The sequence below is a fragment of the Aquarana catesbeiana genome, linkage group LG04 (assembly GCF_042186555.1).
Source record: "Aquarana catesbeiana isolate 2022-GZ linkage group LG04, ASM4218655v1, whole genome shotgun sequence".
NCBI lineage: Eukaryota > Metazoa > Chordata > Amphibia > Anura > Ranidae > Aquarana > Aquarana catesbeiana.
In genome coordinates this window covers 658,422,295-658,446,660 of record NC_133327.1, presented here as the reverse complement: position 1 = coordinate 658,446,660, position 24,366 = coordinate 658,422,295, and the positions used below count along the sequence as shown (strand labels likewise).

The following is a 24,366-nucleotide window of genomic DNA, read 5'->3' as shown; positions in this document are numbered from 1 at the left end:
ATTGTCCTGCAAGACATTAAGGAACTGGCGAGCCCTAAATGAATGCGCGGTTCCCTCCGCCCAATCTATGTCTGGATAATTAAAATCCCCCATTATGATAACACTTCCCATCCTTGCTGCTACTCCAATTTGTTGCAATTTGCATCTGTTCCTGCTTGGAGGATCCGTGAAAGCTCTCCTAGAGTGGGATATCTCAAATATGAGTACCTGCACTCTATATACAAACTCTTTAGAAAGACCTCCTTGTAATATGACAAAAAACAAAATCACAACATTCCATTTCAAAGTGACTCTTGTCATTTTGCTCATTTAGAGCCAAGTGGCACGTTCTCTGAAAGAAAACCCATTGGTACCCACATTCACAAGGTTACCCACACCATTCCTTTTCTTCAAAGCGGGAGTCCAAATCCTGTGTAACCCTTCGAGTCAAATGGTCCTGGAACTTACATTAGAAGAATGACTTTCCACCCCTCTCGCAGATAATCGTGTGCAGGCCTGGTGCCTGGTCTCTTAGGATGGAGCATTAGACCCAGGTGATAGGAGCGGAGGTCACGTGCTCCCCTAAATCTGGAAGCACTGAGTATTTCCTGAGGAATCTAATGAAGCGACAGAGCACAACGGAGGTGGGTATTGGAGGTGGTGGTGTTATTCCTGAATGGGGAAAGATTCTGTTCAAATACAACAACCTCTGACAACAGCTAGTGACTCTGTCTGGGCCAAACATGTTGTACATTCAAAAACTGGAGCTTTGGAGATGCCTTTTCTTCCTTCCTTAGTGAGATTTCAGACCCAATGGCACATTTTTACCCCGATAATGGGGAACAGAGACTGCAGACATCACATGACCAGCATATCAGAAATGTTTCAGGACGTGGGCTGTCATATTAGTTTAGCATTGTCATCAAGAGGAGCGCGATGGAGAGGTTAGTGCTGGAATCTTTACACCAGAACAACGTAAATTGTTTACTTAAATTTAATTTACTGCACAAACTTGATCATAATAGAAATCATTCCACAATCATCAAGCATTGCCTAACCATCCCTTAACTTGATTGTTAAGCCAGCCATAAACGGTTCGAATCTCAGCTGCTTCAGCAGGGACTGGCTGAAATCTGAAGCACGTATGGGCATGCTGATTGTACGCAAGTTGATCGAACGATCAACTTGGGTACAACCAGCATGTTGGATTTTTCTACATATGGTTACTGCCAGAGGCTATAGCCGCTAGCATTAACCATTGTATTCTGCCAGCCAGGAATGTTCCCCGCGCCCCCCGCTGGCAGAATACAATAGCACAGTGGGAGGCATTCCCCCATCAATACTTATTTGGGGGTTATTTACTAAAGGAAAATCCACTTTGTACTGCAAGTGCACTTGGAAGTAAAGTCACTGTAGATCCGAGGGGGACATGCGATAAAAATAAAAAACAGCATTTTAGCTTGCACATGATTGGATGATAAAATCAGCAGAGCTTCCACTCATTTCAGATCTACCCTTTAGATTTAGAGTGTCACTTGCAGTGCAAAGTGGATTTGCCTTTTGTAAATAAGCCCCATTGTGTTGATGGGGGTATCAAGCAATTTTCTTTCCATCCACCTGCAGTGGAAGGAAAGAAAATCATATCATCTATGGTCAGCCTAACTCATAGCAAGGATCAGAATCTTTTATCAAAATCTGACAGTGACATTTTGAATTGAGACTGGCTGATATGGGTAAAACATATAGCAATCAATTAGGCTTTATATTCCATAAACTAATTGGCTGCTGGTAATTGGTAATTGGCTGCTGTGTAAATTGGCCCTAGTATGAATATATACATGCATACTGACTGCTAGGGTTGCACCGATACCACTTTTTTAAGACTGAGTACAAGTACCGATACTTTTTTTCAAGTACTTGCCGATACCGATTACCGATACTTTTTTTAATGTCATGTGACAGTAGGCAGCAATAGGCAGCACTGAGTTTTTATTTTAATTATTTATTTTTTTTACAATTTTATTTTTTCTATTAATTTTTTTAATTCGTTTTAATTTTTTTTTTATTTTTTATTTATTTATTTTTTACAATGCTTTACTTATTTATTTCTTTGGCGGGGGGATGGACGTTGTCAGTGTGTTTTTTATTTTATTTTTTATTATTTTTACAATTTAAGCTTTTCAATATTTATTTATTACAATTCTTTTTTTTTTTTTCTGGTGACCCCTGACATCTCCCTTTTGAGACATGGAAAGGGACTGAGGACAGGGATTCCCCAGTTCCTTTCTCAGCTGCACTGAGGATGAATGGACAGGAGATAGCGGCTCCTCTCCATTCATAAACTGAAGCATTGTAAACACAGTTTACAATGCTCAGTGACAGTTATGAATGAACAGAGTCTGCATTCGGAAAAGGAAGGAGCCGGTAAATGGCATATGTACCGACTCCTTCATCCGCTCTCCATCCTGACAGTTCGAGGACAGAGGTGGCGTGGGAGCATGGAGGGGGACAGAGGAGCACAGAGGGGGACCGAGGAGGAGCACGGAAGGGGACCTGAGCATGGAGGGGGACCAAGGAGCATGACTCTGTGCCTTCGGAAAAGGAAGAAGCCGGTAAATGGCATATTTACAGACTCCTTCCTCCGCTCTCCATCCTGACAGATCGAGGACAGAGGGGGCGGGGGAGCATGGAGGTGGACCGAGGAGCACAGAGGGGGACTGAGGAGGAGCATGGAGCGGGATCGGAGCATGGAGGGGAATCGAAAGAGTAGGGAAGGTGACTGGAGCATGGAGGGGAATTGGAAGAGCGCAGAGGGGGACTGGAGGAGGATATGGGGGACAGTGAGGGACGATCGGTGCAGCGCTGGGGGGAGTTACAATCACCGATCTCCCTGTATACATTTCAATAAAGCAGCTGAAAGACGCTGGGGGGGGGCATTGAGAGGAGGAAAAGCGGCTGTCAGCTTCTTTATTGAAATGTATACAGGGAGATCGGTTAGTGTAACTTCCCCCTAGCGCAGCGCCGATCATCCCTGACTGTCCAGGTATCGGATTAAGCATCGGAGCATTTGCCCGAGTACATTTGCTTGGTAAAATGCTTGGTATCAGTGCAACCCTACTGACTACGACTTATAATGTGTTTCCACCTTTGCAATCAAATTTGAGAAACACCTACTATATGCCATGCATTCCCATTCACACAGCACATTACTTAAAAATATATTGTTACAAGCATCTTTCTTACCCTTCTAATTGCTCCTGCGGCGGGTTTATTTATAGGACTCAATAGGCGGCTTCTATTGTTTAGAATAGCTTTGAATGTGCAATTAGGGGACAGACTGAAAGACAATTTTTGTTTCAAAAGTGCAATAAAGCGCTAGTGAAGTCTTAAAAAAAACAAAACAAAAGAAAAAAAGGGAAAAAAAGCCCCCCCCCCCCCCCCCCCCTGCAAATTAATGGCATAATGTTCTAGTATCCACAGCATTATAACAGATTTATGCATGAATCGGATCCCGCTGCCAGGGCTTACATCTTCACCTGGTCTTCCTTCCGGGTTCATATAATGCGGTCGAGCTGCAATGACATCACTTCCATGCAGAAGCCACGATCGTGGTACAGCACTCTGGATTGAGGGCACATTCAGTGTGCCTCCCTTCAATCCAAAACGTAGTGTGCAAACGCCGGTGATGTCACCAGCTGCAGAACTTGTCAATATCTCCTATACAGTGCATGCTACGCAACTCTTCTTTTCTATGCCCCCTTAAACTAAACGAGCAGTTAACCCTTGCAGTCTGAGTGCAGCCTCACTTAAAGGGAGAATTTTCAGATTTCCAAGAGGGGGACTTTAACCCTTTCCCAGGACAAACCACACACCTAGTGTACAACTGATAATGAGATCTGCCTGCACAATATAGACAGCGTTAATTATGGTAAATATACCCCCCCCCCCCCCCCCAATCTGAACATTACATAGAAGGGGAAAACAAATATTATTTTTAGGAACTACAAAGCAATTTAAATGTAAGCAGGAATTTTTAAATATTTCTTAAACTGTATGCTAAGTAAATGGGAACATGTAACTAATATAATTATTAGGTAAAAATTATCTAATTTTGGCTGCAAACATGGAAAAGCATACAGATATAGCAAACCTTATTTACAAGCAGCAGCATAGCAATACCTTTTTGCCTTGATTTCCTTTAGAATTGTAATATATATATATATATATATATATATATATATATATATATATATATATATATATATATATATATAATTATTATACAGACAGTACAAGTACAATACAATACAGTATATATACACACACACAACTCTATACAATAGATATGCGTACTATATGGTGTGAAATGCAATTAAAAAAAAGTATATATAAATATATATAGTATATATATATGTATAATTTTTTCTATTTCTAAGGAGCGTAGTACGTATATCAACTCATTACTACAAGGCTGATTATATAACATCTTATCTGTATTGTGTAGGAGAACACTGCCCCTGGTGGCCAATACTGTCCTCCAAAAGTGTCACTATTATGCATGATTTACCAAGCAGAAACTGATGTATTCTTGGTATAGTCATAGCTCCCAACTGTCCCTGATTTCGAGGGACTGTCCCTGATTTGGAGCAATGTCCCTCTGTCCCTCTTTCCTCCTCATTTGTTACTACCGGTGATTTACTGGTTTAATACTGCAACTCGGTGGTCATTCCAAGAAAGTGTTAAACTGGCCAGTAGATTTACGAACAAACGTTTGTACAAAAATTCTCATCAGTACATATTCAATGACTTGACAACATTCCGTTTGACATTCACTTTTGGTATGAATGGACTTCCTGAATGAAAACCGCATACACTGATAGAAAGGAATTCCTTCCTGCTCCTTCAAATTTTCGTGTCACTGCAGACGAAAACGAGCGTTGATTTGACCCTGCTAAGGATTTGGAAACCGAACAACCATTCCTGAGACCAAAGTCTTCAAAACCTAGGGGTGGCTTTACTTAAAGGGGTTGTAAAGATAAAAATTTTTTCACCTTAATGCATTCTATGCATTAAGGTGAAAAAACTTTTGACAGTACCGCCGCCCCCAGCCCCCCCGTTTTACTTACCTGACGCCTCGAATCTTCGCTGCTCGTCCTCATTGCAGCTCAGCCTGGTCGCTGATTGGCTGCAGTGGATGGATTGAAAGCAGCGCAGCCATTGGCTCGCGCTGCTGTCAATCACATCCGATGACGCGGCGCGCCGGGGGGGCGGGGCCGAGTGATACAGCGAGCGGCTATAGCCGCCGGCTGTATCACGGGAGCGCGCCCGCAAGCACTCACCACCATGCGAGGGAGCTCGCATTAAGGTGGTAAATGCTTGCGGGGAGGAGATGAAACAGCCGCCGAGGGACCCCAGAAGACCAGGTTCGGGGCCACTCTGTGCAGAACGAGCTGCACAGTGAAGGTAAGTATGATATGTTTGTTATTTTAAATAAAAAAAAAAATTACCTTTACAACCCCTTTAACCACTTGCGGATGGCCCCCCCCCCCCCCAAAGTGTACTGTGGATGGGTGTTCCGTGCAGGCAAAGTGACATACTGATACATTGTTGCTTGCTGCTCTGTGATTGTACATAGTGAGGGTCTGTCAGCAGGTCCCAGCCAAGGATTCAGTGTCCAATCACAGACAATCAACACAGGGCTCTGTACAGAGGAAGCAATCTCTGTAGACAAGTAGCAAAATACATTTTGGCCAAAATTTATGAAGATTAATTAAATAATTATTTTAATTAAAAATAATTTGATTTTAAAGATTTTGCATTGGATATGTTTTATAGCAGAAAGTAAAAAATATTGTGGATTTCAGTCTTTTTTTTGTTTTGTTTATATAATAAAAAAATTTTAAAAAACCCAGTGGTGGTCAAATACCACCAAAGGAAAGCTCTATTTGTGTGAAAAAAATTATATATATTTTGTTTGGGTACGACATTGCATGACCGCACAATTACCAGTTAAAGTAGCACAGTGCTAAATAGCAAAAATATGGCCTGGTCATGAAAGGGGTGAAACCTTCCGGAACGAAAGTGGTTAAATGAAGGTGCAACTGTGCATAGTAACCAATCAGCTTCTAACTGCAGCTTGTTCAATTAAGCTTTGACAATAAAATCTGGAAGCTGATTGGCTACCACGCACAGTTGCACCAGATTCAGTGTGCTCCAGTTTTAGTAAATCCGCCCGCTAGTGTATGGCTAGCCAAGTCAACTTTGGCTTCCATACACAACTCAACAAATCTGTTGGTGTTATAGATGAACAATCATAAATGTGCACAATAATCTAAATCCAGTTAGAAATGTTCTCTGGTCTAGAGAAAACCGCATTCTAGATGTTCTAATAGCTGAGCTGTTTACATCTATAAATAAAACCGATTAACAGCGTTGGCCCAGATATTGAAGCTGTGAGGACTAATAATACGCAAATTAAGGCAGCCAATACATTCATTTTTTTTTTTTTTTGTGCAACCAGTGGGTTGCACAAAAAAAATGATCCAATTCCCCCATCCACACATTAGCTGTGGATAGGGGAATCTCCCCACAGTGCTATTGTGTTCTGACTGCAGGGAGCCTTCCCCACCGTCAGAATACAATGATCAGTGTTGCCAGCTATAGCCACTGATCGATAGGGAAAAAACAGACAGGCTGTTGTACAGAAGTCAATCAGTAGATCAACTTCTATATAACCAGGGTGCCCATACATGGATCAAAATTTGGCTGGTCCCTGCAGAAGTCTTCTCCTTAAGCAGTGAGCCAGTTTGATGTGTAGCCTTGGTCTGTCCTGCTTCTGGGTCAGTGGGAGTCATTGGAAGCCATGCATTTTCAGCTGCGTTCTGTTAGAGCAGGGGTGTCAAACTAAATTTCATTGCGGGCTGCATCAGCAGTATGGTTGCCTTCAAAGGGCCGGTTGTATCTGGGGTGCGCTATGTACAGAGTGCAGGGTTAAGTAATGCGTTATGTACAGAGCACAGATCTCAGGATTATGCTACGTACAGAATGCAGATTGCAGGAGTGCACTGTGTACAGAGTGCAGGGTTCAGGGTTGCATTATGTACAGAGTGAAAAGTTCAGGAGTGCACTATGCACAAAGTGCACAGTTCAGGGGTGTGCTGTGTACAGAGTGCAGGGTTTCGGGAGTGCATTACGTACAGAGTTCAGGGGTGTGATGTGTACAGAGTGCAGGGTTCAGTAATACGCTACGTACAGAGTGCAGAGCTCAGGATTATGCTACATATAGAATGCAGAGTTCAGGAGTGCACTGTGTACAGAGTGCAGGCTTCAGGGTTGCATTATGTACAGAGTGCAAAGTTCAGGGGTGCGCTATGCAGAAAGTGCACAGTTCAGTTTAGGGTGTGCTGTGCACAGAGTGCAGGGTTCAGGAGTGCGATACATACAGAGTTCAGGGGTATACTGTGTACAGAGTGCAGAGTTCAGGAGTGCGATACATACAGGGTTGAGGGGTGTGCTGTGTACAGAGTGCAGAGTTCAGGTGTGGGTTACATATAGAGTTCAGAGGTGTGCTGTGTACAAAGTGCAGGGTTCAGGAATGCAATACATACAACGTCCAGGGGTGTGCTGTGTACAAAGTGCAGGGTTCCAGAGTGCACTATGTACAGAGCTCAGGGGTGTGCTGTGTACAGAGTGCAGAGTTTAGGAGTGCGATACATACAGAGTTGAGTTCAGGGGTGTGATGTGTACAAAGTGCAGTGTTCAGGAGTGCAATACATACAGAGCTCAGGGGTGTGCTGTGTACAGAGTGCAGAGTTCAGGAGTGCGATACATACAGAGTTCAGGGGTGTGCTGTGTACAGAGTGCAGAGTTCAGGAGTGCGTTACATACAGAGTTCAGGGGTGTGCTGTGTACAAAGTGCAGTGTTCAGGAGTTTGATACATACAGAGCTCAGGGGTTTGTTGTGTACAGAGTGCAGAGTTCAGGAGTGCGATACATACAGAGTTCAGGGCTGTGCTGTGTACAGAGTGCAGAGTTCAGGAGTGCGTTACATATAGAGTTCAGGGGTGTGCTGTGTACAAAGTGCAGGGTTCAGGAATGCAATACATACAACGTCCAGGGGTGTGCTGTGTACAAAGTGCAGGGTTCCAGAGTGCACTATGTACAGAGCTCAGGGGTGTGCTGTGTACAGAGTGCAGAGTTCAGGAGTGCGATACATACAGAGTTCAGGGGTGTGATGTGTACAAAGTGCAGTGTACAGGAGTGCAATACATACAGAGCTCAGGGGTGTGCTGTGTACAGAGTGCAGAGTTCAGGAGTGCGATACATACAGAGTTCAGGGGTGTGCTGTGTACAGAGTGCAGAGTTCAGGAGTGCGTTACATACAGAGTTCAGGGGTGTGCTGTGTACAAAGTGCAGTGTTCAGGAGTTTGATACATACAGAGCTCAGGGGTTTGCTGTGTACAGAGTGCAGAGTTCAGGAGTGCGATACATACAGAGTTCAGGGCTGTGCTGTGTACAGAGTGCAGAGTTCAGGAGTGCGTTACATACAGAGTTCAGGGGTGTGCTGTGTACAAAGTGCAAGGTTCAGGAGTGCGATACATACAGCGTTCAGGGGTTTGCTGTGTACAAAGTGCAGGGTTCCAGAGTGCACTATGTACAGAGTTCAGGGGTGTGCTGTGTATAGAGTGCAGGGTTCAGGAGTGCATTATGTACAGAGTTCAGGGGTGTGCTGCGTATAGAGTGCAGGGTTCAGGAGTGGATTATGTACAGAGTTCAGGGGTGCGCTATGTACAGAGTGTAGGGTTCAGGAGTGCGTTATGTACAGAGTTCGGGGTGTGCTGTATATAGAGTGTCAAGATCAGGAGTGCGTTATGTACAGAGTTCAGGGGTGTGCTGTGTATAGAGTGCAGGGTTCAGGAATGTGTGATGTACAGAGTTCAGGGGTGCGCTATGTACAGAGTGCAGGGTTCAGGAGTGCGTTATGTACAGAGTCCAGGGGTGTGCTGTGTATGGAGTGCAGGGTTTAGGGGTGCGCTATGCACAGTGCACAACCCCAACCCCTCCTCAAAGCATCCTTGCATTTCTTTCCTTCCTTGTCTGGCTCTTGTCGTAGGTGGCTCTACCCCGCGTTGCAGGGAGATCGTTCTCTCTCAAATTCTGGAGATCTGTACTCGCCGTGAGTGCATGCATGGATCTGTTAGTTCCGGGAGCCGCTGACAGCAAAGCGGTCCCTTGTAAACACATAAGGCTTCTGTGTTTACAAGTGACAGTGAGGTCTTGTGCTTGACATACGTGTGCTAGAGGGTGGCTACGTCCAATCTCCATGGTCCCACTGTAAGTAGGATTGTAGCCACCCTCTCTTGCTCGCTCCCGAGATGGACCATGGTATTTGTAAGGTGCATAGAGCAATGTACATGAGCCCAACTAACGTGCACTGCTATTTCCAAACAAATGGAAAAGAGAGGAAAAAAGGAGAGGTTTGGGAGCTCATAGAGGACAAGGAGGCATAAAACCACAGTAAGAAGCTCATGCTTCTTCATCCAGTAGTGCAGGAGTTGTGCTACTGGCCAGATCACCAGGTGAAAACAAAGGTAAAAAATCCAAAGAAATAAAAACGAATGCAGCCACCACATCTAATGATTGGTAAGGTGCTAACAGGACCGGGACAATAGGTGGGCAGGTGGGACGGCTGCGGTATTATGTGAGGCTGTGGTGGGGGCGGGGATATTGGGAGGGAGGGTATTTGTGTTGGAAGAGGGAATTTGGGGGGCGGCAGGGGGTAAGAATTGTTCTAGGAGGGGAAATTTAGTGAGGTGTGCTTAGGTAGATTTGTGTTGCGGGGGGGGGGGGAGAGAATTTGCGCTAGGAGGGGGGATTTGGAGGATTTATGCTAGAAGAGGTGATATGATAGAGGGGGGGGAGGAATTGTTTAAGGAGGGCATTTTTTCGGGGGTTGGGGGGGGTTTGTGCTGGGAGGGAGGATTTGAAGTGGGGGGATGTGTACTTGGAGGGGAAATTTTGGGGTTGGAGGATTGGAGCTAACTCCCCCCCCCCTTCGCTTAACTTATCTGGGTGTATTTTCCACCTTCTGGGTCCCTCTGGAATGATGTTCTGGTGGGTGTGTGGGAGGGACTATTTCTTCTATTTAGGGCGCATGTCACTTACACGCCCGCTCCGCATATTATTCTTGGCTCAAGTCCCGGCCTGCATATTGCCTTCCCTGGCAGAGGGATTTATCTCCCTCCACTCATGGAGCTCAGCTCTGTCTTGCTTGCGGGTGATTCAGATGGGATCTGCTACATGGATGGCACTCTTGTCTCTGCAGGTAGCACATGCAAATTATGGCATTGGCAGCATTACACTTTGTTTCAGGGCGGGGTCTGGGGAGGGACCAGGGGCGGGGCCAGTGGTGGGGCTGAAGGAGGGGCCAGAGGCGGGACCAGGGGTGGGGCTGAAGGGGGCCCCGTTAGGTAGGCTATACGGGGCCCCATGATTTCTATCAGCGGCCCTGAGCGTATTGACATTTTTTAAACCAAAAATGCACATTATTTGTAAGAATCCCATCATCCCGCTGTCCTCGCCATCCTCTATTTGTCAAAACGCAGACAGTGTGATAACCAGATTAGTGATTTTAATCGCTTGCCAACCAGGCACCGTCATTATACTGCGGCAAAGTGGCACGATCTCACGAATCGCCATAGGTGTACGTCGGTGCGGGATCTCGCTTTTGTGGGTGCGAGTGGTTCCCAAAAAAAAGTGTAAAAAATGTCAGTTAGGTGTCCAATCTGTCCACCGTAATGTCGCAGCCCCGCTAAAAATCACTGATCGCCGCCATTACTAGTAAAAATAAATAAATAATAAAAATTCCATAAATCTATACCCTATTTTGTAGACGCTATAACTTTTGCACAAACCAATCAATATACGCTTATTGCCATTATTTTTTACCAAAAATATGTAGAAGAATACATATTGGCTTAAACTGATGAAGAAATTTGTTTTTTTTACATTTTTATTTTGGATATTTATTATAGCAAAAAGTATCTGATGTGCGTGGCCGGTGGCCGCGATGTCCACCGGCCACCCGTGATCACGGGAACGAGAGCCAGAACAGAGATCTGTCAATGTAAACAGACAGATCCCCATTCTGACAAGAGAGTTATGCCCCGTACACGCGATCGGACATTCCGACAACAAAATCCATCAAATTTTTTCCAACAGATGTTGGCTCAAACTTGTCTGGCATACACACGGTTACACAAAGTCGGTCGGAAATTCCGAACGTCAAGAACGCGGTGACGTACAACACGTACGACGAGCCGAGAAAAATGAAGTTCAATAGCCAGTGCGGCTCTTCTGCTTGATTCCGAGCATGCGTGGCACTTTGTGCGTCAGAATTGTCTACACACGATCGGATTTTGTTGTCGGAAATTTTTGTGTGTCGGAAATTCCGATGGAAAAAGTCCGATGGAGCCCACACACGGTCGGAATTTCCAACAACGAGCTCCCATCAAACATTTTCCGTTGGAAAGTCTGATCGTGTGTACAGGGCATAAAAGTGAGATCTGCTGTTCCTAGTGATTAGGAACAGCGATCTCTCTCCTCCTCCAGTCAGCCCAGCCCCCCATACAGTTAGAAACACCTCCCAGGGAACACACTTAACCCCTTCCCTGCCAATTACATTTATACAGTAATTAGTGGCTATTTTTAGCTCCGATCGCTGTATAAGTGTCAATGCTCCCAAAAAAGCGTCAAAAGTGACCGATCTGTACGCCGCAATGTCACAGTCCCGCTAAAAATCGCAGATCACCGCTATTATTAGTAAAAAAAAGAAAAATAATGAAAATGCTATAAATCTATCCCTTATTTTATAGACACTATAACTTTTGAGCAAACCAATCAATATACGCTTATTGTGATTATTTTTTTACCAAAAAATATGTAAAAGAATACATATCGGCCTAAACTGATGAAGAAATTTGTTTTTGTTTTTTTACATTTTTCTTTTTTTTGGATATTTATTATAGCAAAAAGTAAAAATATTGTTTTTTATTCAAACTTGTCAGTTTTTTTTTGTTTAGAGCGTAAAAAATAAAAACCGCAGAGGCGATCAAATACCACCAAAAGAAAGCTCTTGCAATTTTTTTTTTTTTTACCAAAAATATGTAGAAGTGTTTTCCGCACTATTATTAATTACAAACATACTAATGTACTAGAACCACTCTAAATTTATTACAGATTAGATCTGATTTTCATGTGGAAGGCCAGGGCTTGTAATGTAATTTAATATGCCATGTCTTTATGGTTATTATCTATTGTTCTCTATTTTAACCTACTGTTTTTATCTAATGTCTTATTTTTATTTATTTATTTATTTTTTATTCTGCTTATTAGTTATTGCTTCATACATTTGCTATCCATGCATTGTAACTTGATGTAATTTTACTTAATAAGCTTGTATTCTAATATATATCCTTCAATAAACTTTTTCTTGGAAAAAAAAAAATATGTAGAAGAATATATATTGGCCTAAACTGATGAAGACATTTTTTTTTTTTGAACTTGGGGATATTTATTATAGCAAAAAGTAAAAAATATATATATTTTTTCAAAATTGTCGTTTCTTTTTTATCTATAGCGCAAAAAATAAAAAACGTAGAGGTGATCAAATACCACCAAAAGAAAGCTCTATTTGTGGGGAAAAAAGGACGTCAGTTTTGTTTGGGTACAACGTCGCACGCCCGCGCAATTGTCAGTCAAAGCGACGCAGTGCCGCAAAAAATGGCCTGGTCAGGAAGGGGGTAAATCCTTCCGGTCCTTAAGTGGTTAAATACAAACAAATGACGAGCCGGCATGATTCTTCCTCCTGTATGATGTGACATACACTAAATATAGCATGCCATCCCTGTTCAATATTCTGTGCCCTACAGCAGCTTCTCAGCGAAGGAAGAAATGCTTCCTGGTTGCCGTGGTGATGTCGGATGCTTCCTGATTTATGAACCGGCTTGATTGGATGGCGGGCCGAGTTTAAAGGCTGCACTTGCTGTTTTCCTATTGGGTCAGACCTCTGGTTGTCGCTAGGGGAAAGCTAGAGCAAGAGATTCACAAACAACTCCGATCAACTGGAAGGAATAATGTCATTACATCGCTCCGCTGTACATGGAGACAGCAAGATTGTGTAATGCAATTCTCCGACTCTGGAGAAACATCCAAGGTAATTAACGGCAATCTTGGATCAGGAGAGGAATGGTGGAAGAACAAAAATAAGAAAAGTCTTCGTATCATAATCATTCTGTGCTGTACTACAATCTTCTTTATTTTTGCCCCTTTTTCTTTATTCTTGATTCTCCATTTTGCTCTCTATCACCCTTAAAGTGGCAGTTAACTTGGTAAATGCCCTTCTGTCCTAAATCTCCCCTCTGCCTGTCAGCGGGTAATGTGATCTTATGCCCCGTACACACGATCGGACATTGATCGGACATCGGATTTTTCCGACGGATTTTGGGCTCAAACTTGTCTTGCATACACACGGCCGCACAAAGTTGTCGGAAAATCCGATCGTTCTGAACGCGGTGACGTAAAACACGTACGTCGGGACTATAAACGGGGCAGTAGCCAATGGCTTTCGTCTCTTAATTTATTCTGAGCATGCAGGGCACTTTGTGCGTCGGATTTGTCTACACACGATCGGAATTTAAACGATCGGATTTTGTGTGTCGGAAAATTTTATATCCTGCTCTCAAACTTTGTGTGTCGGAAATTCCGACGGAAAAAGTCGGATGGAGCCCACACACGATTGGAATTTCCGACAACACAATCCGATCGCACTTTTTTCCATCGGAAAATCCGACCGTGTGTACAGGGCGTAAGCCGCACATACGCAGTTCAGACCACATTTATGGCCCGCTCTATGTGCCGCAGTCAGGGCCAGGACGGGGGGGGGGGGGGGCAGGAGGGGCGGCTGCCCTGGGCGCAGTGGTATCATGTGAGGTGGGGGGGGCTGTATTGAGAGTTCCTACTTACAAGCTGGCAGGAGTAGTGACAGCAGCTTTAGAGTAACAAACATATGTGCTGAAGATGAGAGTATTTTTGCTGGGAGGGGGAGAGAGGAGATGATATGTGCTAGGAGGGGGATTAGGGGGAGAGGATCTGTACTGGGAGGAGAAAATTCAGGGGCTGCAGTGGTATACAATTTATTTTAGGAGGAAAAATTGGGGGGGGGGGATTTGCCTTAGGGGTGATGTGGGGGAATGTGTGCCGGTGGGGGAGGAATGGAGAATTTGTGCTGGGAGGAGGATTTGTATAAGGAGGGGGAATTTGCATTAGGAAGGAAGATTTGGTGGGAGGATTTGTGCTAAGAGAGGGATTTTGAAGGGGGGGGGGATTTCTGCTCAGAATGGAAATTTGAGGTGTGGAGGATTTGAGCTGGGAGGGGGGATTTGTACTGGAAAATGGGGAAATTTTTGTTTGGGGAGAATTCTGGCTTGCAAAGGGAATTTATGCTTGGGGGTAGGCGTGCAAATTAGTGCTCAATTTTTTTTGAGGGGGAGGGGATTTTTGCTGACACATAATGCTTATACATTTTGGGGGGGGGGGGGGGCATTTGGCATTTTTTGGCCACTAGATGACCTTGTCCCGACACTGGCTGCGGCACTGTGATGCGTGATGCACATGTGCGGAAGTGCCCAGCACGCTGAGCAGTCACTGCCCAGCCATTTAATTTAAAGATTCCAAACCCGGAAGGAAGACTGGGTGAAGATGGAAGTGCCGGGGAGCTGTGACAGCGCAGCGCTGGAGGGCTCAGTTTGTAGGTAAGTCTGTTCTAATGTAATAGTATGCAATGCATATTAGTACATTATGACTCAAACCTGCAGGGGGCCCATTATTTTACATTGAATAAGAGCCTTTACTACCGCTTTAAGGCCTAATGCACACTAGGCGTTTAGCCCCGGTTTACGAGGCTCCAGGCGTTTAGCTACAGGCGGAGGGCACTATCCAGCCTTCTATGGGAGGCTGACAGCTGCTGTGGTTGGACGGCGCACCTAGCGGCACATACATTTAGGTCAGTATGCACCCAGACCTTGTATACACAGGGCGCCAGGGGGGAGGTAAAAATTGGTGGTTGAGTCTTGGTTTTACCACCCCCTCAACCGCCCAGCCGCAAGTTAACATAGCTATGTTAGTACACACTGCCAAGAAAATTATACTACACGTTTCTGTCGGCAGGCAGTGCCACTGCCAAACTCAACCCATTGAAGTGATTGGGGCAACACTCCAACTACCCTGCAAGCTTTCAAGGGTTAAAACAGGTGTCGGGGAGGCGAGGGGGTGACAAAGACAGCTGCAAGCGTAAACTAATCCTAATAGGGGAACTCCCCTCACTTAAGGAGATTTCTTCTAACTTCCTGTTGCATCTCTAGAACGGAAAGTGAAGGGAAATTTCCCCAATAATTAAAACAGGCATCCGGGAGGTGACATATTGCTTGAAATGCCTCTGATCCGCCATGGATTGCTTTTCAGAGGGGCAGCAATAAAGGCCACAAGTGTAAACGAGCCCTATGAGGGAAAGTTTACTTACTTTGGGGGATTTCCTTTAACTTCCTGTTGCATCTCCAGAACAGGGAGTGAAGGGAAATTTTCCCTAATGGTACGCAGCCAGCAAAAATTAAACTAACAGGGGGAATCATTCCCTACTCTAGCCAAAACTTAAAAAAAACCCCGTAAAACTGCATCGTGCCCCACACAGGCAGAATAACGTCTTTTCCCTTGTCAGTGACACCTGTCCCAGGAGTGACTACAGAGACATTTGTAGAGAGAGCATCCTGCGCATGGATTCCCACCACCAGCTCTTTTATACATGTTACATGATACACTTTACTCTTCAACCTCAAGGCATGGAGTGAAGCTGCTGTAAAATTTGCGAGGCCAAGCGTATCATGGTCCAGGCTGAGTCCCTTGGAGGGTTCCATTACACAGCAGGCCCTAACATGAGGACCGTGCCACTTGGAGGGGCGAGCAATACAGCCACCAATCCACCTCTCCCGACAAAAACCACCGTCACCAACCACCACCACCTCCACCCCGAGCTGCCTTCTTCTACTGCCCTTTAATCTTTACTTTCCATCACCCCGAAGGTTAACATGAAGGTTTCCATTCACTGCACACTCTCATTCTCTCTTCCTAAAGTCATTCAAGCCAGATATTTTTCTTAAAGTGATTGTAAAGTCTCATGTTTTATTTATTTTTTTTTTTAACCACTTCAAGCCCCAAAAGGATTTACCCCCTTCCTGACCAGAGCACTTTTTGCGATACGGCACTGCGTCGCTTTAACTGACAATTGCGCGGTCGTGCGACGTTGTACCCAAACAAAATTGATGTCCTTTTTTCCCACAAATAGAGCTTTCTTTTGATGGTATTTGATCACCTCTGCGGTTTTTATTATTTGCGCTATAAACAAAAAAAGAGCGACAATTTTGAAAAAAAAAAGCTATATTTTTTACTTTTTGCTGTAATAGATATCCAAAAGAAAAAAATTAAAAAAAACAAAAACAAATTTCTTCATCAGTTTAGGCCAATATGTATTCTTCTACATATTTTTGGAAAAATAAAATCGTAATAAGCGTATATTAATTGGTTTGCGCAAAAGTTATAGCGTCTACAAAATAGGGGATAGATTTATGGCATTTTTATTATAAATTTTTTTTTTATTAGTAATGATGGCGATCTGCGATTTTTATCGTGACTGCGACATTATAGCAGTCACATCGGACACTTTTGACACTATTTTAGGACCATTGTCATTTATACAGCGATCAGTGCTATAAAAATGCACTTATTACTGTGTAAATGACACTGGCAGGGAAGGGGTTAACATTAGGGGGCGATCAAGGGGTTAAGTGTGTGTTCCCTCAGTGTCTTCTAACTGTATGGGGATAGGATTTACTAGGAGAGGAGACATACCGTATTTCATACTTAGCAGGAACAAACGATATGGTTCCTCTTCCCTGACAGCTCTTCCCTGACAGCACAGGGATTCGCGTGTTTACACACGCAAATCCCCGTTCTGGCGCTCCTGCACGCGTTCGCGCGTGGCTGGCAGCGATCGTGCAGAACTTCTTTTCCTGAAATCATTTAGTTGGCAAACAGTCTTTACTCCTTTCAATAAAGTTAGGCAGAATGGTACCAACTTCCCGTTATGTGCTATGTTTGGACTGTGCTGCAGTGCTCATACTTTAAGCAGCGCTCTTCCCAAATAATGGATGTCACAGTTCAGTTCATAGTCCTGTAATAAGGTCCTGCTCTGGGGTCACCCTAGACTTGATGTAACAATCGCATCTAACATGTATGGTCCTACTCCCATCGCATCTAACATGTATGGTCCTACTCCCATCGCATCTAACATGTATGGTCCTACTCCCATCGCATCTAACATGTATGGTCCTACTCCCACCTTTTCCAGAAGACCATGAGGCCCAACCTCCTCCTGCATATACTGTATCTCCTCTAAACAGGTACAGTAAAACTTTGGATTGCAAGCATAATTCGTTCCAGAAACATGCTTGTAATCCAAAGCACTTGTATATCAAAGCAAATTTCCCCATAAGAAATAATGGAAACTCAAATGATTCGTTCCACAATCATTTATTTATAGGATCCTTCAGTTTATAGTCCATATAAAAATATTATAGTAATGTGACCAGGTTGTGTAACCATAAAATGTCCATCCACCAAAGGAAGCCTCCACAAGGGGATTAGAAGAAAAATACAGCAGGAGCCACAGAGTATAAAAGAGATAAGAGGCGCCTCTAAGTGTAGCAATATGTTGCTAAATGTTGTACCTTCATTAAATGTAACCATATTGCTACACTTAGAGGCACCTCTCTTCTCTTTTATACTCAGTTGTGATATGACGCTACTTCTATATCAAGACATCGCTTGTATATAAAGTCAAAATTAATTGAACAATGTTGCTTGTCTTGCAAAACGCTCTAAAACCAAATTACTCTCAAACCAAGGTTTTACTGTAGTGACAAATGCAGGGGGAAGTTACACCACAGCATGCAATAACCCCTGCATAACCACACTTTAACCCTTTAGGATACAGTACAGCAATAACATTAAAGTGTCACTAAACCCAAATCATACAAAAGTTATCATCTGATCCGATCGGCTGGACGGATGGGGAACGGATCCCTCTCTGTTTGTTTTTAGCGGACCAGATCAGATTGGATGCCGGCGAATGTCATCCACTGCTCCATAAAGAAGAATGGGTCCACCTGAATTTCATAGTGTTAGCCCCGGCGAATCCTGAGCATTTCCCGCACCGCACTCCGTTCATGCGATCTGCCACTGGTATATACAAAAAAACTGTTGCACTAAACATACATTTTGTTCATAAAGTGAAAAAAAGTCCAATTGTGAAAAAACTTAAAAAAACACAAATCTGTGAAATTGCAGATGAATCCAGAAGACCCTCCACCTCGTGCAGATACCACCATAACAAGCAACCAGAGAGAGTGGAGCCTTTATTATGAAGGGTCAAACAGGCTTGATGTAATAATCTTTGCAGGGGTCATCAGCTGGAGATGTGTCCTCAGATCAAATTAGGAACTTTAATTGAATAATCACCCAGGCTCCATTCACCCCACGACCAGATTTTTTATTTACTTTTTATTATTTTTATTGTAATTTTCAGTTGTCAGGTACAAAACAGAGCCTCTTGGGCATGCCAAGGCTCAGCAGACAAAAAATGAAGAAAACAATAAAAACAAGAAGACATCCTAAAACAAACAAAAATCAGTACGCTCTGACCCCCCCTTCCCCCCTCCCATGTCGACTGGATTACAGGATTTACACCAAACAACCTTCAGTGGCAGGCTCAGTAATGAGAAGCATACTCTCCCAGAACCTAGGTACCCTGACAATCAATCACCCGGTGGGGCATACAAGGTCCATAGGGAGCCAGTCACATTCTCCCGTTATGCGAATTGGATGCGGGGAAACATAGGTGTGAACCCGCTCTCAGTCTGTAATTGCTGCATTTCTCTCTTTTGTCACTAGGTAGCCGGGTACCTGGTGGAATTAATTAATTGAAGGGCAATGCAAGGTCAGATTATGGGTATATGGGCAGGGGTTTCCTTAAATCCCTTAGCCTGCTGGGAGAACCTATATATTTGGGTGGAGTCAGGTGATCTGTGCCACCTGGACGGCTGTCTGGGTGGACGTGTGTCGTATTGCCCGGGCTGCTAGGCCGGAGATTGGGCTTATTCCGGGCACATCTGGCTTCTAGGCTGTCTGAGGCCTATCAAGAAGTAAGAGAGAAGCACAGGGTTGGGATTGCGGCTTGCAGTCCAACCAGAAGTGACGGTTCTGCCGGAGAACCTGTCGTGGTTGGAGATAGAGGGGAAGCTGTCGCCACTAAGGAACCGACCACCTTATTACCAGGGACCACAGTGAGTAACTGAAGAAAGTACCAGAGCAGTATTCTCAATCGGGTAACTTCAGCGGTGATCAAGCCAGGGACCCAGCCAGCAGAGGTGACTCTTGCAGAGCAGCCTTGTGTGTCAAGCCAGGGACCGAGCAGGCTAGCTGGGTGAAGCTTGAGAGGTATCTGGAGTGCCAAGCTAGGGACCCAGCAGAGAGGCGGGGGTGACGCTTGAGGAAGATACCACCGTGAAGATTGGAGGAGCTCAAGGGATTCAGTGACAGTGAATAATCTAGTCTAGTGAGAGAGAGACTGGGAGCTCAGTGGGCTGAAGAACTACAAGAAGTGATTGTAGTGGAAGCGAAGGAACTGTTACACTTTGTGTTAGGAACGGTTAAAGACTGTTACCATAGGAGACAACATTCCTACACATGCAGATGTGGCCCCTTGCTGGATTCCTTTCCCTGCATGGTTGTCCTCCTGTTGAAGTCTCAGAGTCTGACAATTAATCTTACAACTACCAAAGGTTGTCATGGCCCTAACCCTCTCTCCCAGCACATATACAGAGGGATGTCAGCTATCTCTGGTCCTGGAGGTTCTCATTAGACCAAAGGAGTCTGGGGACCTTGCTACAGGTGCATAGTAAATTAGTAGTCCCAGAAGGGTTCTTACCACCCAGCGGTGGGCAGCGGGTCTACAAGTCCCAACAGACACGCCTCCACCGTCAGTGGACCCCACGACCAGATTTAACCATGCAAATGAAGGAGAAGCCAGATCTGCCACTGGTGTCAATGTTAAATTAATGACGCGCCCAAAACAGGTTGCAAAACGCAGTGCGATTGCAAGAATCGGATCACACCCATGTGATATGATTCCGGTGTGGCAACAATAAAAAGATTCCTGCACCTTTTTTGTGCGATGCGAATTGAGCCCATACAAAATGAATGGGCTCAAATCGCACTGCAAAGAATCACATGGGATTTGAATAGGGATGCAGTGTGATTCCTACCCGAATCACATGCGATGTCCTGCACCGCACAAGTGTGAACCCAGGTTTACAGAACTGCAGCAGAGACAAATCAGGCCTCCCGTCCTACCAGACAAGGCTGTGTCGAGTGGCAGAGCTGTGTAAATCTCTGAACTGGATGTACAGAAATAAAACTCTTTGGGCAGATATTTCATCTGGATATTTAGATTTTTTTTCCCGCAGTTCAGCTTTAACCACTGAATTTCTGCTACAAGAGGTAAATGTTGATTGTGGATTGGAGTTTGTATGGGGCTCAGGTTGCATTCAGGAAAACATCTGTTTGGGAATAGCGGCTTTCTCTGGGCTGGAATAGGAAATGTAATGAGGACAAGATTCATGCACTAGATATTGTTAAACAGAGAGAGCAGATTTGTTTCCATATTAAAAAGCTGCCAGAGCGAGCTGCTATGGAAACGCTGCAATATACACTGTACACAGGAACGGCAGGAGCTTTTATTAGTCAGGCAGGGATGACACCTAATAAATCAGGATTTATTTTATACGTATTGGCTCCTTGTTATAGGATATTAATGGAGGAAATGCATCAAGACGACAGGCTTGTTGGGCATATGAAGGAGGAGGGAACTGATTGTTGTCTGATACAGATACGCAGATTTGATTTCTCCGGTCGCTATTTCGTACGGGCCTTCGCCATTAACGGTTTGTTTAGACGTGCTTTGAAATTGTAGATACAATGGATGCCAATTACCGCGCCTATCATGTTACGTAACGCTTTCCGAGACGCCTGCTTTGTCTTGATTTTCTATTGTATGGATCATCTCAGATAGTAACGCTTTCAAAAAGTGCTGTAAATGCCGTAGGGGGGTGTTTGCGACGTGTTTGCAGTGCATTTACATGAACATGAATGGAGGCGTTTGGGGAGTGAACGCTACATGACGCAATGCGAACGCAACCATGTGAACAACACTGTCGACTGCAATACACTCAACTGACACAGAGCGGGCATTGTTTATTAACCGCTCGCTACCCAGGCCAATTCTGACACTTCGCTCCTACATGTAAAAATCATCATTTTTTTTCTAAAAAATTACTCAGAACCCCCAAACATTATATATGTTTTTTTTTTTTTTTTTTTATGCAGAGACCCTAGGAACTAAAATGGAGGTCGTTGCAACTTTTTATCTCGCACAGTATTTGCGCAGTAATTTTTCCAAACATGTTTCTTTTGGGAAAATTTTTTTTCATGCATTAAAAAAAAAAAGTAAAGTTAGGCCAATTTTTTTGCATAATGTGAAAGATGATGTTACGTTGAGTAAATAGATACCTAACATGTCACGCTTTGAAATTGCACACACTCATGGAATGGCACCAAACTTCGGTATTTTAAAATCCCCTTAGGCGACGCTTTAAAAAATGTTTTTACAGGTTACCTGTTTAGAGATAGTAGGTAGGTAGTAGGAGATAGGAGGTCTAGTGCTGGAATTATTGCTCTCACTCTAACGTTCGTGGTGATACCTCACATGTGTGGTTTGAACGTCGCTTACATATGTGGGCGCGACCTACGTATGCGTTCGATTCTGCCCGCAAGCACTCGGTGGACGGGGGCGCTTTAAATTTTTTACATTTTTTTAATTGTTTTTTCTTTTATTTTTCTATTTTGACACTTTCTTTCTACTTTTTTTTTTATCACTTTTATTCCTATTACAAGGAATGTAAACATCCCTTGTAATAGGAATAGTGCGTGACAGGTCCTTTTTACAGTGAGATCTGGGGTCAAGTCCCCAAATCTCGCCTCTAGGCTGGGAATCCTAAGAAAAAAAACAAAAAAACAATCCTGGCTTTCCAGCCAAGGTGGTGGCATTTTTTCAAATGCAGAGGCCGGGTGTGACGTCATAACATCGCGCCCGGCCTTCGAAAGATCATAGAGACGTCCAGGGGGCCATCTGACCAGTCGGATTCTCTATGTAAAACTTTGGACCAATTCCTTCTCCCTCTCGCCGATCGTAAGAGCGAGTCGGGAGAAGTACTGGAGGGCGATGGGAGGGGGGGTACTGGGGGATGTCCCCTCCCGTTGCCTGTAAAAACGATCAAGTGGCTGAACAGTGCTATGATTGTTCTTATGGTGCAGGAAATCGCCGGCTCTAAAAGAACATATCTGAATAATGCCTGTAACTGCGGGCATCATTCAGATATCCCCACTCAAAGTCAACAATGTCATATGACTTCGTTGGGCAGGAAGTTGTTAAGAAGCCGTACTCCCAGCCTGACTGCAGTGTGTTTGTGGATATGGAACTGCCTCAGACAGGTCTCCTTTGCAGGCCAAGGCACTGACGCGTTTCGTCATGACTGAGGCGTGGCCTTTGCAGAAGATCTGTCTGAGGCCATTCCATATCCAAATCCACACTGTGGTCAAGCTGGGAGTGTGGTGTCTTAATGGACAATGCATTTATAACTGGGGGATAAGTGAATATACATGTCGGCACCCCTATCCCTGAGGACCAGAGAAAATCAGCTCATCAACTTTGGGTCACAGAGCGAGCGTTGACAGGCGTTTGTGCGGATTCATAAATGCAGATGAAACGTCTACTTTTGACACTAGTGTAAACTTAGCCTTAGGGCTCATTCACACTAGTGAATGAGGGGGGGGATGGAAAACCCTGCTCCCCATTTAGCTGCAGAAGAAGAGGCAGGGCAGGGGGGTGTATACTTGCTGCAGCCATGGTGTTTTACAGGACAGGGATTATATCCTCTGTTGCTGTATACCCGCCTGTCAAACACCTCAGAAGTGCAATCCAAGCGCAAATCGCCTTTTAGAGTAGTGGCAGTTCCTGCCATACATGTGAACAAGCCCTTAGAGCACATGTGTCAAACACAAGGCCTGTGGGCCGAATCCAGCCCGCTAGGCCATTTTATGTGCCTGAAGCTGCGGCACCCCCTCATCTTCACCATCACCTTGTCACAGCAGAGAGGAGGATAGAACTTCTCCGCCAGACCCTGCAACTGACTCCAGCCCTCCTCTGGTCCTCCTCCAGACCCTGCACTGCCTGCTTTCCAGCTCTGCCCCCAGCCTCTTCCCAACCGCAGCATAAGGCAAGGGGGGTGCACTGTGATGTAAATGTGCGGGGGGCTCTTGACATCTGATGTAAGGGGGGGTACTCCTGTAGCTGACTCCAGCCCCCCTCCAGACCCTGCACTTTCTGCTTCCCAGCTCTGCCTCCAGCTTCTTCCCAGCAGCAGCACAAGGAAGGCGAGTGCACTGATGTAAGGGTGCGGGGGGCTCTTGACATCTGATGTAAGAGGGGGTGGGGTGCTCTGGACAGGTAATCTTACAGATACAACCGGCCCTTTTAGGGCAACCATAATGCTGATCTGCCTCGTGATGAGATCAAGTTTGACACCCCTGCCTTAGAGTATTTATTTACAGCTATAATCCTGGAAAACAATACACCATCAAACTACGTATACTGTATACAGGAGCTATCTCACCTGCCATAAGCCCCCATTCACACTACTGTAGCCCAGATAAGAAGCAATTGTGGCGCAGGTTTGAAATGACTTGCTAAGCTATTTCTAGACTTGCCAGGCTTCACAAGTTTGTTGCACAATTGCAGCAAGTCCGCATTGCGTGACTCCAGATCAACTTTCTTTGCAAACATTCAGCAAGTCTGCTGCAAGTTCTGGTTCAGTTATGTCCTCCCACCACAGGGGGCACTGTGGCTGAAATTTCATGCTGTAGACTTGCAGAACTCTTGCTGTAGACTTACCACTGCAACTTTGCTCTTGCTAGAGACTCGACACACAAATTTGATAAAAATTGGAAAAGCATCAATTAGAACTTGTGCTTCAAGTGCTCTTCAAGTGTACAACTTACCAGTGAAAATGTGCAGCAAGTTAACAGACTTAAAATTCAACACACAGATTTGTGACAAGTTATCCTTGCTATCTGGGGGTGTATGTACATGGAAAGGTCCGCACA

The 24,366-nt window shown here is 44.6% G+C and overlaps 1 protein-coding gene across 2 annotated transcripts in view; it reads right to left on the bottom strand.

Annotated features, from left to right (window-relative positions):
- Positions 1-24,366, bottom strand: part of TTC7A (tetratricopeptide repeat domain 7A) — a 577,716-nt gene that overhangs the window by 221,923 nt on the left and 331,427 nt on the right. The gene's annotated exons all lie outside the window — the stretch shown is intronic.